Source organism: Tribolium castaneum, chromosome 2 (assembly GCF_031307605.1).
Source record: "Tribolium castaneum strain GA2 chromosome 2, icTriCast1.1, whole genome shotgun sequence".
Lineage (NCBI taxonomy): Eukaryota > Metazoa > Arthropoda > Insecta > Coleoptera > Tenebrionidae > Tribolium > Tribolium castaneum.
Window position 1 is genome coordinate 17,100,258 of NC_087395.1, and position 18,670 is coordinate 17,118,927.

The following is an 18,670-nucleotide window of genomic DNA, read 5'->3' on the forward strand; positions in this document are numbered from 1 at the left end:
CGTGCAATGTCAGCTGTGGGGTCGGTAAGCTCACCAGATGGAGGCATTGTGTGGCGGGAGGTTGCGCCCCCGGTGAGAAAGAAGCCCAAATTAAAACCTGTACGTTAAGTCCGTGCTAAAACACGTGAATAAATCCTACCCAGATTGAGGCGCAAGTTTAATAACGAAATGGGCCCGGAGTTCGGATTGTTTTTGTAGTCTTTGCGTCATTAATCTGGATGTTGTAACGGATGAAGATATTAGAGTGCAATTATCTGGAATGCAATTCGGATAAGGCGCTTTATTCTGCGAAGACGTCGCCACCAAGAACTAAATCTTTTTAGAATTCGCTCGACAACGAACCTCCATCAAAAATAATTTGCGCCGTGTGCATTTATTTAAATAAATTACTTAATTAGCATTGAGAATTGCGCTCTTTTCGGCAATAGCTACACGATGTGAGTGGAGGAATAATCACAAACAATGCAATTATCTCCGAAATAATTATTGTATGCTGTGCGATTTATTCGTGTTCTAGATTCTGCAAAGCAAATACCATTTCGTTTATTTATTATCCCAAGAGATGTATGTATACCTAGTCTGCACTACTGTACCAATGCAGTTTAAAATTCGGTGATTACTCCATGAAACTACCTAACATAATTAAAAAATCAACGTCGTTATTTTATCGATCCACACCACATTGTTTATGAAACCAAACTCCACTGTTTCCCCCGTTAATATTAAATAACCGGGGAGCAGTCATCAAGGTTACATCCTGAGTATATTCCTGAGTATATTTTCGTGTTGAATAATTTATGGTCGACTCGCATCCGAACCCTAAATCCATCGGAGGAACGCCGAGTCGATCGAATCCTTTTCCCCTTTTTTAAAACTCCACTGTAGTCAGGGGCGTATCAATTGGCTCAAAGCCCTAAAAATTTCGCCCCGTTCGAAAAAAACTAAAAGTCATACCGAATTCAGCGTTTGCTATTAAATACTTAATAAGTTTTTCTCTATGTCTCTATATGTGAATTTTTCCAGAAATTTTTCTTCCATCTTTCGAATTAAAATTAATTAAGGGCCGGTTTATGGACAGCTTTATTAAATTTTAATTCGTTGTTAAAAATTAACAAGCGAATAGACCAATCAAATTGGTTCAGTTTGGTCATGTGATCAGTTAATCACGCATTTAATTGCAGATTAAATTAATGACGCTTCTATAAACTGGTCCTAAGAGCCAGTTTACAGAACATTTTAAATGCAGTTAAATTTTAAACACGATTAACTAGACATTTGTCATTTTAAATGGCAACTTAATTCGAATTAGTTTAATTTTGAATTGAATCTTAATTTCGCTTTCTGCGTCATTAAGTTAATCTGCAATTAAATGCGTAATTAACTGATCACGTGACCAAATTGAATAAATTTGATTGGTCCATTCGCGTTGTTAACTTTTAATAACGAATTAAATTTTAATAAAGCTTTCTATAAACCGGCCCTAAGAATATTGATATCAAAATTAAAATTATGAAAATATTAATTATTCGAATTTGTATGATTTCTAGTGTGATTCTCAAACAACGAAGCTTATATGTTTTCGTGCAAAAAAATATTCATAAAAAAATAAAACCAATATAACGTTTATTTGAATTTTTCATTTATCAATAATTTTTGGAACTAGCAACATTTTTTTACAGATTTTGATGGCACAACACCATTTACTTAAGCATTGCTTGTTCTCAGATGACACAATTTTTTACTAGTAATTAATTAATTTAATTACAAGTAATTGTAGAAAAAAATTGGAAAAAATTTCAGCCACAGAGAAAAATAGGTTAGCAAATAGACAATGCTGAATTTTTTGATACTATTGGTTTTAGAGATATTGTAAAAATAGATACATATTATTTTTTATATTTCAATTTTTGATATATTCAAGATATCATTGGCTGCTTCTCTTTTATTTATTTATTAATTGTACCCTAATAAACGACTATTGTTTATTTATAATATAGTAATTAGTAATAATCTAATAATACATACTTACATAATTAAAAAATAGAAAAAAATAGAGATGATTAAAAACAACAATGACTGTTGATGGTTCAAGGTTTTTTCCAGCAAATACTACGTTAATAGTTTTGTCTAAACTGAGGGCACTAAGCACTTCATTTTTGATGCAAATTGTTACTATAACGCATTTAATTTAAGGTTAGATAATCTGGATTTACGCTAATCTTTTACACTTTTCTATGCTGAAAAAGATCTACGTTGTTGAAAAGCATGTATAGATTACGAGAAAAATTTTGAAAAAAGTCCTAAAGTTATACTTTAAAAAATCTGAAGTTCTAAACTTATTTTGTTAACTTCTTCAGTTTTCATTATTTTTTAATGTTTTTATGTTTCCTATTAAAGGCATTGGCAACTTAAAAAACAAATTTGTCTTAAGATACTGAAAACGCTTATTACAGTAATGAAAACCGTTTATCTGTTTATGCTCTCTAACTCAAATTATTTCGATTTAAATTTGCAATTATGGTACAATATTAAGATCAAATGGTTTTTAACTTTCAAGTGACACTGTCAGAGTTTATCAAAATTTCTCAGATGTTTTCGCGAAGTTCAAGACAAAATGTGGAATGGAAATCAGTCAAAAATTAGTCTGTCAAGTTTTTGGTGATTGAGAAGGTCCAGTGATAATAGGATTCTATGATGAGAGGCAGTTGTTACGTCACAATTTCTTCCCTTTGAAGCGATTATCTCGCTTATTTCTCATTAAAGAATATTTTGAAAAAAACCTAATGGTAAAGAAAAAATGATATTTTCAATTTCCGTTAAAAATATAACATAAAACAGGTAAAATAAGTTGCCAATGCCTTTAAGTAATCGTTCCCTAACACAACAATGACTAATTATTTTTAAATTTACTATCAGACTTCAGCAATTTTTTGAATTGAAAAAAAATTAAAATTTATCAAAAAAAATCACAATTTGTTGATAAAATTATGATTGTTAGACAACGTTGCCACAAATCATTTATTTAAAATTCATTATTTATCAATAACTTTAATACAAAGAATTTTTGTAGCATTTTTCCTTTTATATTTAAGCAATTCACACAGCATTGAGTTAGTGCGCCGGTTTTTGAGCAGCCTGTATAGTCAGTCATCGCTTTATAAGCAAAGATTTTCAACAGAATTACAAGATTAGAAAACATGTTTGTTTGCATCAATATTTTTCAACTTCAATTTTTTTAGTCAGTCCAAGGGTTCATTAGATGTCCTAGTCTTGAAAGTTATAATTAAGACCTTCTTTGTAAATTTTAATCGACTTAGAACAGTTTTTTTACTTCCCTCGTGGCCAATTGGCAAGAAACTAAAAAATCCGAATTTTTCATTAATAAAACAATTTTCATAAATAAAACAATGACCATGAATTTATTTTGTTCTGACCGACCAATACACAATTTTATTATTTCTTTAAAGAAAAAATCCTTTTCAAAAGCCCGGGCTTCTTAGGCTTCCGCTATAACACGCCACTGACTGCAGTACGCAACTTTGAGACAAAACTTCTAATCCGATAAAACAAAAACAAGGTAATGTATCGTGTCTCACATTACCATCAAGACAATGTCATGAAAGTTTCAAACACCGATCACCTGAATTAAACGTGATCTGTAACAGCGAAGGTGATAAAATTACAAAGAGAGCTCCTCTAATTCGATGTTTTTCGTATCTGATGCCGCGCAGCGCCCGCTAATCAAAAGAAAACACGATGAATTTCCCGCATTTCCCGCAAAATACGTGACGCAAATATGGGAGTGTTCTTTAATTAATTGAGTGGTTTCAAACCCCAACTATATCGCAATGTTTTTCGAATAATGGACGCAATTACAATCGCAATTGTGGAGAAACAAAGCCCGGTTGTCTTTAATTAAAAAGGAAAAAATCTGCGATGATAATGCGGATTTGCGTCCAGTTTCGTTTTTAAAGCTATTAGTGTCAGGCGCGATGGGCAGTTGTGTCTGCTCAGAGCAATTGGTGGAGGCAATGACCCGTTCCTGCCGCCCTCAGGCCCTCATCCTTGCGGTAGTGCAATTTACTGCACACTTACGCACAACTCTTTGAAAGCATTTCGGCTAAAACTTGGAGCTTTCAGCATCGAAAGCTCGATAATCCGGCCAATCGGCCTCGAAAATATGTACCTAGCCCCTACATCTCCTAATTCAAGATTAAGAGGGTCGGCATCGATTTAAGATTAAATATCTCCCAGTGACCACAATAAATGAAGGACCCACGTTCGAAGGATAACTCACATTCGGTTTCGGAGCCGGACGATTACAGGATCCGCAGTGTTTAGTTTCAAACTTACGATCCCCATACACATCGTGTTATCAAACCTGGACACGTGTAATTCTGATAGTGACCACCTGCTGCTGGTAATTTCCGGAATGAATCCGGCGGAATGGCGACAGCCTGATGGTCTAGGCTTCTCCTCAATCATTATTTCCTTATGTTTAATGCGATTTTACCCAAACCACCTTTGATCGCTATGACTGGACGGATAACCATGTTTTTACAACTGGACGTAAAAGGGTCAAAGTTGATTGTTGGCGAAATGACTTGCCCAGTAATTTGAATATCAACGAGAAGGGTTAGAGGATTGTTTGGAATTTGCGATAAAAAAAGGACCGCTATATGGGAATGGACCTTTAGGGTAACATAACAATGAAATAAAGTTTTCAACTTTTTGCCCTATACAGGAAGCTGGATGTACCACAAAGAATCTGCAGATATCTCGAAACGAGATATTAAATTTTATTACTTGAGCCCAGTCAAGCATCGCCTCATTAGATCCCTAATAGTTTCAGCAAGTTTTTTCGAGTGTCACCAACACCTTAAATGCGAGAATAGCCTGCTAATCAAAAGAAAAAAAATAAAGAAAACTTCCCATGAAAATGAGCTAGGTTAAAAGACAAACTGCATCCATAATATTATGTTTTTTCTTCACCGTTTATTAATTTCGATATTAATGAATTATTTTATTTAAAAAAGGATGTACAGTCACGATCAAAAAGAATGACACCCTTACCAACCGGACCGGATAGCAAAGGTCCGACTAAAATCTTTTAGGTCAAAAATTTCAACAAACAAGTTAATCTACAAACTATCCAGCTGATTTATAAATTAGCCAAATGTACACATTAACCGCACCATATCGAAAAGATTTTTTTTATCGTGACTGTATTAATTATTTCATTAAGTAACTGTTTTTGAGATTTTGACGTTTTGATGATATTTTGATATAAATAACCAGTTGTTCTAATACAGATTAAGAACAATGACGACTAACATAATACATTTTAATATTCCATAATTATTTTTGTTTATTTATAATAATACAGCGTGTTAGGAAAATGGTTTAGCAAAAATTTAACGGTTGATAGAGAATGGCAAGACAGATCGATTAAGCAAAATTGATAGTTTTCCCAAAAAATTGTTCTGCAATTAAAGTCCCAAATTTTGAGAACCGCTGAACTAAAATTATAAAAATTAGCGTAAATTTTAATATTATTGAGAAAACAGCAGAGGTAAATTAACTTCTTGATCCACTACGTTATTCATCTATTTCAATTTGTGTTTAATTATTAAATTTTACGAAAAAAAAACATTTTTTTTGCCCGGACCGGGATGCGAACTTTCCACACATATGGACATGTTAGCCACAATGTTGAAAAATTCTCAAAACGCCAATGCGCCACCATCTTCATTTTATTTAATAAAAAAATTTATTGCTAACGAACTACACAGTGGTTCCCAACAGTTGGGTTAATAAAAATTTCTGAAGAAAGTACGGACTTTTTGGAAAAATAATGTAAGGGTTTTTAACTCCTCTGATCATGGCAAATTCACATTTTAAAATGGTCTACCTCGAGGACCAGTGGCGGAACTAGCTCCTAATTTTTGGGTGGGCACATAGGTGGACCAACAAAATTTTTGTTGGGCACATAACACCAAATATCAGTAATAAATAATCTAATATTTCTCCGACACTGTCCAAATTTCAGTTAATTTTGCATGTTGCCAAATTAATAAACTGATCAAAAATGATTACCTACTAAATTAAAAAAAATCTGCAGCCGCCAGAAAAATAATATCAAATGCGTTTTCTATGAAACTTTTTATTTTACCGTTTAGAGTTGTACCAGTTTTGTTAACTTCCAGCAAAAATTTTCTCCTTAGAAACGAATAATCTCAAAATGCGTACTTAAAACTAGTAAATTGTTAATAAATATTAAATAATAAGTTAGATTAGATTATAATTACTCACAATGTAACAAAATTCCTCTATTTTGATTAGAAGAATTAAATTAAAGGTTCTCAGAGTTTATAAAGACTTCGCTATTTTCGATTCGATTCTATACTTTAGTTAGAGCCAAACCAAAAATTAAGTCTTTCGTTTGTCACTGAGTTCCAAAAAAATGTAGATGGTCTTCGTAATTCAATTCGAATCTAAATCTGATTCAAAATCCTTTTTATTGGTTTCAATAGAAAGCAATAAGTTTTCTGAATCAAGGGGCTTTTTTTCAAAAATCAAAAAAACCAAATTTACGTTTTTTTAACATATTTTTTTTACCTTTTTTTACAAAAAACTAATCTTTCAATGGATACTTATTTTTATAAATGTAATTTATGTTTATACAAAGTTGCAAAGATTCAAAATATCGTATGTATTGCTCGTGACGTCCGAAATAAAAAATAATAAACAAATAAAAACTGAAAAAAAGTAACGAGATTTTTTAGGTGGGCTCGCTATCGCTCGTTCGTGCTTTAAACATTTCGTTTATTAACCGAATAACTATTAACTATACCACCGTCTCAGTAACTTCATAATTTGTTTCAAACTAAACCCACAAATTTGTTGATAAGATTTTAATTTGTCGTGATAAAAATCCTGTCGGGCGCAATCGCTTGAAATTAAAGCGGAAAAACGTAAATCCAGCAAATTGCAGCGACAGCTTGTCGTAAACAGGAGATTATCAATGAACAGGTCGAACCTCGTGTCATTCCGCCACAAAAATTACGCTGAAAATTGTAGCAGTGTGTTTTTGAGGATAAATCAAGCGTCAATGAATTTGTCAATTTACAATTGGAAAAACAATGCCAGATTAATAGATTTGTTATTTTGTTATTAACTATTGTCAGTTGCAAACACACCATCGAGAAATGTTAACTATGGACGAAATTAATTTCCCATTAGCCAAATGAAAAGAGCACTCCGAAAATAGCAGCATAGGTAATGGATTTTCGATTCACATTAATTTCGTTGTCGGGGTGAATTATTCATTTATGGAGGAAATCCCTGATTCAACAGTCAACACCGTCGACTTATTTAATGAATAAAATTTCAATTGTGCGAAAACTGCTTCCGGTGAAATATCATTGTTTTTCAACATTATTTGCTAGTGAAACTTCTAGGTAAATTATAATATTTTTCCCACTAGAAGCGGTTTTCATTATATATTTGTTCCTTTCATTTGTTTAATGGAACCTAAAGAAACTAAAAGGTCTTTGTTACTTACGTAAAATTGGAAACTGCTCTCGAGTGTCCTGAAACAGAACAAAATTCTAAATTACTGGCGGTTTTTCTTTAGATTGCAAATTTATACAATCGTTTGATGTCTGCTCCATCATCAAAATGTAACAACGCGAACTTAATTCCCTTCATTAAAAATAAACAAAGGGATGAGGAAATTTAAATTGAAATGTAATGGATGTATTTTATTACATTGCTGTTGTTGAATTACTCGCTCCAAAATGAAAATGTACAAATCAGAAAATGGTCAACTCGCAAATTAATTAATTCGGAGCGAATTAAACAGACACAATGTAAAGCTGTATCCCACCTGCAGCTAAAATACGACATGCAGCAATAAACAATTTCCGAAATTCCCACTTGTTTAGTCTTACTAATCTTGTTTCTCATTAAACTAATTTTACACATTATTAATTTCGCAATCAATACATTAAATTTATACAAGAAACAAATTTAGCATTAATGTGTTTCAACTACATTACATCACACATAAAAGCGTCGCTTCTTGGATTTGATACACTTTCCAACCAATGACTGATTTGCTGAAAAAATGGTATAATAACATCTGGTTTCTGCGAGCGTTGACATTATTTTTTATTTTATTTTATAATGCACTGCAATAATTTCTCTTTCTCTCGTCGCTTTGCCAGTACTACTTGTTTATACAAAAATTCACCCGAACTATTCGTTTGAAGCGATGAATTTAAATTAGTATTTAACTAATCACATTGTTTCAATACATTTATTGCTGAATGTTCATTTAAATTAGTCAATATTTGATTTGCTTAGAGGAAAACAAAAATCATTTGAATATATCGATTATCCAAATCAATGACAAATTACTACATTAAACTAACAAACATACGCTTCCGTTTATGCTCTGTTCCTACGTAAATTTAAAACTTGTTAATTCTTATGAAAATAGATGGTTTTAATTTATTTAATGTTATTTTTTAAAAACTCCAAAAATAATTATTTAGAACGATTTTATGCTTTTTTGACGAAATGAAAAGTCCAAACAAACGACAAATTAAATACTTTACCAGAATTTTAAAATTTATATTTTATATTTAAAATGCTGTACCTATGTGTAATTCAGAACAAAGACAAATGTCAAATCGTTGAACATTTTACCTTACTTTGGTTACGAGTACATTAAAGTCCACTTTAGTAAGACACAATATACCGTAAAACTCGTAAAATATGTTACATTATTGTACATATACAGGGTGACTCTTTTAGGGCCTACATTAGAAACTTTTTAACATCCAATAAAGCTAGAGCCTTAAAATTTTGTACTCGATGCAAATCGACCATTCCTAGTTTAAATAAATTATTTTCAAAATGGCTAAGCTACGAAAAATTGGCGCCAACTTTAAAATTTTCAATAGTAACAAAACATTTTTATTCCATTTTTGAATTCACCTTCTCAAACTGAGTAAAACTTACCCAAGTTGTTGGTACTTAACAGTCATAGTTTTTGACATATGTCAATTTTTTTGATAAAACTTTCATTTGCAAGGGTTTATTTAAAATATCACAGCCCTTGAACCGTTTGCGATAAGTGAATAATTTTTTTCGCATTCGATAACCGAAGTTTCGAAGAACCTTCTAAAATTTTTAAAATTATCAACTGTCGAAATTCAAGGCTAGTATGATTTTTTCAAAATGGTTATCAAAAATCGGCTATAATTTAGTTTTTTCAAATAGACCGACCCTGTTTTCTTAACGGCAATCAAAAAAAACAATAATATTTATGGTGATTTTTATCATTACGTCCTATACCTATCACTAACAATTTTTGAAAATAATCTAAAAAACGGATTTTACTTCGTAATTTTTATAGTTAATCAGGTAGACCTTGCAAAATGGTCAACAATTGTCAAACATCAACATTTTATTTAATTTTTAGCTGGTTCATTATCGAATAAGCAGTAAAATAGTAATATTTAATTATAGTTTATTATTACCTAGTAAATATTTTTCGAAAGTTTACTCGATTAAAAATGAAAATAATGAGCTAGAATTCTGTTTTTTGCGCTTATTTCAAAAACTGTAAGAGATAAATATAGAACATATTAATAAAAGTTTGCATAAAAATTGATGTTCTTTTGATTGCCATTGAAAAAACAATGTCATTCTATTTGAAAAAACTGTTACAATCATTTTTTAATCATCATTTTCAAAATATCACAGTAGCCTTGCAATTTGACAGTTTACAATCTCAAAAATTTCAGGAGACCCTTCGGGCCTTTGGATATTAAATGCAAAAAAATTATTCACTTATTGTAAAAAGTTCAAAGCCTGTGATATTTGAAATGAACCCCTGCAAATAACAATTTTACCAAAAAAATTGATATAACAAGTGTTTAATAATTGTTCTGGTCGTGGTTTGCTGTGGTTTTCTCTTTGTAGCATGAACGTAGGTTGCGTGATAAGTTCATATGGTTTGCTGTCAACTGTCTAAATGTTGTCTTATTTTTGCATTTAGAAGTTTTTGATAAAAATCACATTGCAAATCATGATAATTGTATGCAGACGTTCAAGAATTTACTCAAGCTCAGTTGAACATGTGAATTTTTGGCTTGACACTGACAGCACTGACAGCTGTCATCTGTCATTGTTTTGTAATGTTAACCGAGACATACGTTTGTTGTGACAATTGCCACACATAGGCGATCTGATCAGAACAATTATTGAACACTTGTTACTTCAAAAATTATGACAGATAAGTACTAACAATCAAGGTACATTTTCTCAGTTTAACAAGGCGAATTCAAAATGCAAAAAAAATAAAAATTCTCGTAGTTTCGTAAGTTCAGCCATCTTGAAAAAAAATTAAGTTCTAACTATATTAGAAGTTAAAAAGTATGTAATGTAGGCTCTAAAAAATCAGCCTGTAGCCTGTATTTATTTTTCACTAATAAATCTATTCGTACGTATTTTTTTAACATGTCAAACAAATTAATTAAATTTCCGCACACCGTGGGCATTTTTCCCGTTTTCCGGTTAAATCTGTATTAGGCACAACGGTCTATTAGACACGTTTATCCCCTGTATTATTATTTAATGTCCAATAAAACCGCAATATTTGTTAAATGACACCGAATGGACTCTAATCCCGAAAATCAACAGTCGCCGTAATTTCCATATAACGTGTCAAATCCTCTCAGTCCGGCGGATTGATTTTCATCGTCGATTGGCCGCCGACGTGACCCGTAAAAAAGGATCCGTTCGGTAAACTCTCCAAGTCTCAAATACATTTTTCCTCTCGGCAAAGATTAAACGTCACCTGATCGAGATCCGCCTCGTCTTTTCCCAACAGACACACGTCTTCGTCCCCTTTTTCACAATACATATGTTCGTTTTTTTTGACCGTCAATAGATTAGACGGACGGATCTCGGATATAATGCTGATTTCCGCAAAGCTCGATCCCGGGAGAGCCTCCGGTTGTGTTGTTGATGGGCCCGGGACGTCCCTGGGAAGCCTTCAGGAATCTGAAGGACGGGCGAGATGCTCCCGGTCTAATCATCGGTGTAGTTTACATATCTCCCACGGGAGGCTTTACTTACCTTGCATTATACACTGCTTATTAATTGGGAGGCATTGCTTGCGAATTTAAATTAGACAGTTTTAGGCTTGACGTTATAACGCTGATGATTTAATAAGCTGGAGCGTGACGGGGCGGAAAAATTTCACGCTAAATTAGCTCCCAGGTCCTATATGACGGAATGAAGTAATATAAAAGCGTTTCAAACGACGATAAATAATGGGGCGCCCTTTATGCGGAAGGAAGTGATTTAAATAGCTCGCAGGCTCTAATTTGACGAGAAATTACCCAAAACAGGACGCCCTATACTGGCCCTACAAACTTGGCTCTTCAAAAGTTTTAAAAACATCTTCGTGTGTAAGCAGGAACCGCAGTTAATAACGTCGAAAGCGCGAGTTGTGTAATTTGTTCCACCCTACATTGCCTCTTTATGCAAAAGTTCACCGGTCAAAAACCGGGCCAAAGTTCAACCTTCTACTCCTTTTTCCGAATTAGTCTTTCCATTGGCAGTCCGTTAATGGAACGCGCTGTTTGCCAAAACAATTTGAATAACAAACCCAGGGCCGCGCCAGGAGTGCCCCGCACCCGGGCGGCATAAATTAAGATTTTCTCAAAAAAAGTGTAGAAAAAATAAGTGAAACAACAAGTAAACAAAAATAAGAGATTGAGAGAACACATAGACGTATAGAGGTAAAGCAGAGCATAAAACTGATAGAAATAAGAAAATATTGCGACAAAAGGTAAAAGTACGTAAAGGTGCCAAACTGTAAACGTAAGAGCATATCCTAATAAAGGGAAAATACCTTTTGTTTTGAGAGAAAAAGAGATGAACGTAAAGGTGAAACATAACTTCAAACTTTAGCGTTGAATCAATCCTTAGATGACTTTCTTCTTAAATTATAAAAAAATGAAACGAAAACATTTAATTTACCCCAAAAAAATTTTTAGCTAACTGAGATTGTTTAGTAAAGTCTCGAAAAACATTCATGGCCACTGCGAATCCGATACGATTTGCGCAAGTCCACTATTTTTGACTAGAAAATACACAAATTTGGTGATTTTTGGAGAAATTATGTCCATTTTCGGTCAAAAACGTGCTGAAAGTCACAAAAAAGATAAAAACAATTTTAAAACTGTAAAATCAACTTATATGCCCGGTATCTTTTGATGAAATCTGGTGAAAAATTAGAGAAATAAATTGAAAAAAAGTGGAAGAAAATGTTTTCTCGAGCTAATTCGCTGACTTTTGAATTGAATTTATTTTAGGTGAATTATTGCAATTATATAGTTTGTACTGTTGATTTATTTAAAAAGTTTGTGTTAAAATATCTGCAAAAGATGGTCAGTACTTAGGGCCCTGGTGGCCCAGTGGTATAAGCGCCACTTACGACGGGGGAGGTCGGGTGTTCGCACCCGGATCAGGGTAACAATTTTTCTATGAAAAAAAGTGTAGAAAAGGTAAGTGAAACAAGACGTAAGCAAAAATAAGAGATTGAGAGAACACATAGACGTATAAACGTAAAGCGGAGCATAAAACTGAAAGAAATAAGAAAATAATGCGGCAAAAAGTAAAAGTACGTAAAGGCGCTAAATTGTAAACGTAAGAGCACATACTAATAAAGGAGAAATACCTTTTGTTTTGAGAGAAAACGAAATGAACGTAAAGGTGAAACATAATTTCAAACTTTAGCGTTGAATCCTTAGATGACTTTCTTTAAATAAAAAAAATTAAACAAAAATATTTAATTTATCTCTAAAAATTTTTAGTTAACTGAGTTTGTTTAGTAAAGTCCCAAAAAACATTGTTACTAAAAATCATGGCCACTGCGAATCTAGTAGGATTTGCACACGTCAACTATTTTTGACTAGAAAATACACAAATTTGTTGATTTTTGGAGAAATTATATGTCCATCTTTGGTCAAAAATGTGCGAAAAGTCACAAAAAAGGTAAAAGCAATATTAAAATTATTGATTCAACTTATACGCCCGGTATCTTTTGATGAAATCTGGTAAAAAATTAGAGAACTAAATTGAAAAAAGTGGAAAAAAATGCTTTCTCGAGCTAATTCGCCGACATTTGAACTGAAAGTACTTGCAAGTTCTAGGTGAATTATTGCAATTTATCTATAAAATGTAATATTGGTTGGTTAAAAAAAATATTCAGGCTCATTATTACTCGTGGACCACCCAGTATAATGCAAAAATCTTAAAATCATATGATTTTCGATTCAATAATTTATTGATTTTAAAGACCGGTTCAGTAAAATTTTGCAAAAAATCTTGATAAACGGTCGAAATAATTGCTTAATTTTAGAGTAATTTTAACAATGTTCAGGTAGTTTTTTGTGAAACATTAAAAAACTGCATTTACTTTGATCCATCTGCAAGTTTGCAAAATCTTGTGTTCAATTAATCAGAAAAACTGATTACTGATAGTAAATTCATGACGTGATTTTATCTTGGTTTTGCCTTACTTCTAAAATGAAACGGTTAGAAAAAGCAAAAATACTTAAATTTTTAACTCATAGGTCAATAACTTTTGGTTCCGTTTTAACAAAATCTTGCTTAAGCGGTCCAAGAAAGTAAAAATAACATCATCTGCGACATAATTTTTTGTGTTTTTGATTAAATTTAGCAAAATAATTGCGTTTATGATTATTTCTGGCTGACAATACACACTAAAACGCTTAAAAATAAGAAAACATAATAATATAATTTTTGCTAATTAAGTGCAGTTCCGCTATATTCAAACAAAATTTTGCAAAAAAAAAAAAATTCTGAAGTGTCTACATGCTCAAAAATAGCACAAATAACCATTTTCGGCCTAACTCAACGATTTTTAAGCAATAAATAGCGCTAGTACAAGGGGGCTGCAAAATGTAAAATGCCCCTCGGCGTCCAAAGGCCCTGGCCCTGAACAAACCCCTAAACATCGCATGATAAAACATCCACAAACTTGGCCGACTTGCTCAATTGTGGCCCTGAGATCGTCTGAGCCGTAATTAATTAACCCGCCAAAGTCAGGGAAAATTTTATGCAACCCTCTGACGATTAAATTACAATTATTCCATTAATCACGATACCAGAAATACTAATCGGTCGGTCTGTCTCAGAATGGGAAAAACGACATTTCACTCACCAATTACCGACAACACTGTTTGGTTCCGATGATAATAATTTATACCCAGCGACCAAATATGGGTAAATCCAGCCGACTGCTGGAATTGTAAGGAAAAAAACGCTCAGATGATGCAATTAAACTTGAATTATTGAAGCGATTTTGTTAAAGAACACCGAAACAGGTCCATTGTATTGCGTATTTCCAAAGAAAACACCGCCTGTTTGCGCTAAACCTCCGCAACTTGCTTTAATTGTAACATATTGATCCTGCCAAAAGCTGATAAGAGAATACAAGCACCTGACTGGATAATAACCGATACAAGCATGTGCCACCACCAATAAACTAACCAGATTAACATACATAGTTAGGCTTGCACGGGATTAAGGGATTACGCTAATTAACTTGATTCGCAAATTTTCTAGGCCTTATCCAACGTAAACAAACAAACCATGAGACAGATGTGTGGAACATTTAACAGATATCAAAAATAAATACCTACAAGTAAACAAACCTATCTACACGTCGATAATCTCAAAAAAAATGAACGAGTGGAAGGAGCTATTTGGAGACTAATTTAAGTAATACAATCAGACACTTTCGAATATCCCACACGTTTCAACGTGGGGAAAATGGCCTCATTCGATACGATAACAATTCTCCCAAAGGATTTTCGCATTGCATATTATCTGCGACATTATCGCTTCCCTTTTATGCGGCAGTTTTGTATTGGAAAGTTTTAAATTCGAATTTTTAATAATTCGACAAACGTCTACGGAATTCCCATTCCTGGTCTCGATTACACTTGAAGCTCTTAAGCGAATCAACTACGACCGGATTTTAGCAAGTTATTAATCAAACGAGAAATTTACTAAAGCACATCACTGAAATGGATTTCGACAGAGTATTTGTCTTATTCGAAGTCATTGCTAGACAAATTAGTAGCAAACTTCGAATGTAATTAGAAATGCCTTTAAATCACACGAAAATGCCCGTATTATTTACCGCTTAAATAGTGCTTTGCGAAAAAGTTCACGTTCGGCGCAGATGACGTCTCGAACAATAATTATGTTGGAAAAATAGGGAGTTGAAGCGTCGTTATTTGAACAGATGCCCGTCCAGATTTGGCCTTAGACCGCATAAAGTCGTAATTCAACAATCCTGCACCGGATACATGAGTGTGCGATTGCGCTTCCAAACGGCCGTTATTTATTAAAGCAAAACTCAAAGGGATTCGAACAGTTGGCAAACGTTTTTCCTCTTCGAGACTCATACATCAACGCATAAGCGAAACGTTATTTACCCGAATGTGGAACTGTTATTATTATAAATGAGCCTCCATAAGCGGCCCGTCGATTTGTTCGCAAAACCACAATGGAAACGAGATTTTAGACTAATAGAAAACAGACCATCAATAAACATTAACCTTACGCTTTTGCCCTCTTCAAAGCACGGCCTAATGGCACGAACGATTAAAGAAAAACAATTTTTTTAACCCCAGTCACATTTTTAACATCGAATTTCCATAATTATGTACAGGGTGCTGCCCGTATAAGAGATCTCCGAAACTAAGAGAGTCAAAACCGCATCCCGCTATCGTCTTTTCTTTTTGACTTATAAACAAAAGATAACATTTTAGCAAAATCTTAAAAAAACCATATCTTCCTTGTATCTTTTATAATAATAATAAATAAATTTGAAACAAAGACATTATACAGACACTTTTTTACAAAGAATTTAATAATGTTATCAGCGATTTTTTTTAATCATTCGTTTAGCTGTAATAACATAAAATTGTAATTTTATAAATAAGAATCATAGTTGGCAATGACATTTTCGAAAAGCTTTTTTTTTAAACTGAAAACAACATAAATACAGTTTGATATTTTTATATATTTTGATAAAAATATATGGAAAATATTTGAAAGTAGTTGGCCATGAAAAAATTATTTCACATAAAAGGTGTGAATAATGTAGAAATTTTGTGAACCGTTATTAAAGTAAAAAATGTGAAATTATAAAAATAAGCTATGTTAAAGTAATTTTCAAATAAACAAATATACAATCATTGCAGATTTTAATTACATAAAAAATGTGCAAAAAATTGAAAACGATGTGTCACTACCATTTAACGACACTTAAATGACACTTATGATTTAGTGAGGTGCCATGGAGGTGACTTTGATAATGTTATGTATTTTTTTACCGCAAATAGGATTTGATTTTGGTGTTTGGATTGACATTTTTTTGTAAAATAAAATTTTATTGACAGGCAATCATACAATTAATAAGTGTTTCTTTTTTCCGACATTTCATGTTTAATGTGAAAATAAAATGACAATATAAGCTTGCCATTTTAAATCTAAAATCAAACAATTTTTATTAATTGCAACATTTTGATCTAATAATGATTTATTATGCTGTTTTTAAATTAATTAGTGTTTAAAAAATCATTAAATTATAAATACTTGTTGGCTAATACAATTTTCATAGTTTTAATTGAAAATCCAAAATTTTTTCATGGCCTACTATAAAGAAAAATTATTTAAAAATAATGTATTGCACACTAGACATATCAAATCAGAAAATAATAAGTTTTTCAAAAATATCTCAGTCGCCTATGATTCCTATTTAAAAATAAAACTTTGTTATTACAGCTAAACGAATGGTTAAATAAAACCTTTAATTCCAATTTTGATCGAATTTTATATTTTAATGGCAATCACTTAAATAGACATTCAAAAATACTTTAAAAATATTTAAAAGATTTAAAAAAAATTTGAAATTGTATAGCACGTAAACCGCCTAAGTCCACATGAGGAAAATTTTAATATGAAAACACTCAAATTTATATTTAAAAAATTTTACAACTAATTTTTTAAAGTGACTGATTTCTTCAGTTATCTGCCATCAGGAGAAATACTTTTCAAGTTAAGATTTACGAAAAAATGGAGACTCCTGTCCTGTGTTGGTGAAAGATTTTTCTTAAGTATAAAATTTGTATTCTTGGAGATGCAAGATAACAATAAATTTTTTTTGGCGATTTACTTAAACTTAGAACAGTAATACCTAAAAATTACCACAACTTTTATGATATTACTCAATATAAAAATTATTTTTTTAAACAATGCCTTTACTTGTTACCAAACATGTTAAATTAAGTAGCAAAAATTAACGAAATGATTAATAAAATTAAATTAAATCAACTCCAACATCAAATTAATTTATAAATGTGCAAAACATCTAACACTACAATTTATACAAAATAATGAAAAAACTAAATATTTATGTGTTATTAATAATACAGTAGGTATTATTTCTCGTTTTTTTCATTATTAAATCAGTACATAACATTTTCGAAATAATTACTCTATATGAATATATTCTTTTAAGATTTTGCTAAAATGTAAACTTTCGATTATAAGTCGACAACAAAAGACCATAGCGGGATGCAACTTTAACGAATTTTTTTTCTCAAAAAACGGACCCGATAATGTGTCACTCGTTTTTCTTTACACCTCTTAAAAATGCAGCACCCTGTACAACTTCATTCAAACAGCCGTTAGGAAACAACGGAGGTAACAAGAACTCATAAAAAAGCACTCAATTGAATAATGGCACAAACAAAGTAAAAATAAATCGAAACAGTCTGAAAAGTAATTCCGAACAGTTTGCAAATTAATTTAATCATTTTAGTTGAGCTCAAGTATTGATTTAGCAAAGTATTTGTAATTGAATTAAATCACAATTTTAAAGTAATTGTTCTAAACTCGAGAAACCTTTTCTTACGTAAAATACGAACATTTTTCACTCACGAAGACAGTTGGCAAACAATCTCTGTGAAGTAGAACAATCTCATTATATTTATCTCTACGCCCGAATATTTTGACATTCAAACCAATGTAATAAAATAACACTAATAACTTGAACGCCCGGTATAGTACGTGTTTTGTGAAGTGATGCCTTTGTAGTTTTAGCGTCAAACGCGCGTGATTGCAAAACATCAATGAACAAAAAGTAATTTCATTTTAATTACTAACTGTATTTTGATACTCATTAAAAATTTGATGCAACTATGGCAATTTAAACATTCCGAATCCTCTTGCATGTGTGTACAGAGGTGAATTAATTTCGCCCAGAAACTAATTTAACCAAGCTTTTTCTCCTCATCTAGTGATATAAAATCAATACATCGCCAACAAAATCAGAATCACAAAACTAAAAAAAAACTACAAACCGAATTTAAATCACAACAGCGGTTTATCCCTTTTTAAAATTTGGTTGTTCGCATTGGCCGGAACAAAATAGATTTAATACAATCACGGCGATATACATTCGAATTTATTTCAACTGCTTCGGGTGCATTACAATGGATGAAAAGCACGAAATGTGCATGTAATCTGATCTATTTTTGCGGTTCGT

The 18,670-nt window shown here is 32.0% G+C and overlaps 1 protein-coding gene across 2 annotated transcripts in view; it reads right to left on the bottom strand.

The window, feature by feature from the left end:
* The window catches only part of Tpst (Tyrosylprotein sulfotransferase), a 98,449-nt gene that overhangs the window by 73,636 nt on the left and 6,143 nt on the right, over positions 1-18,670 (bottom strand). For both annotated transcript variants that reach the window (XM_008199577.3, XM_962911.5), the window contains exon 2: positions 7,565-7,592. The gene's annotated coding sequence lies outside the window, so the exon portion shown is untranslated. The remainder of the gene's footprint in view (positions 1-7,564; positions 7,593-18,670) is intronic.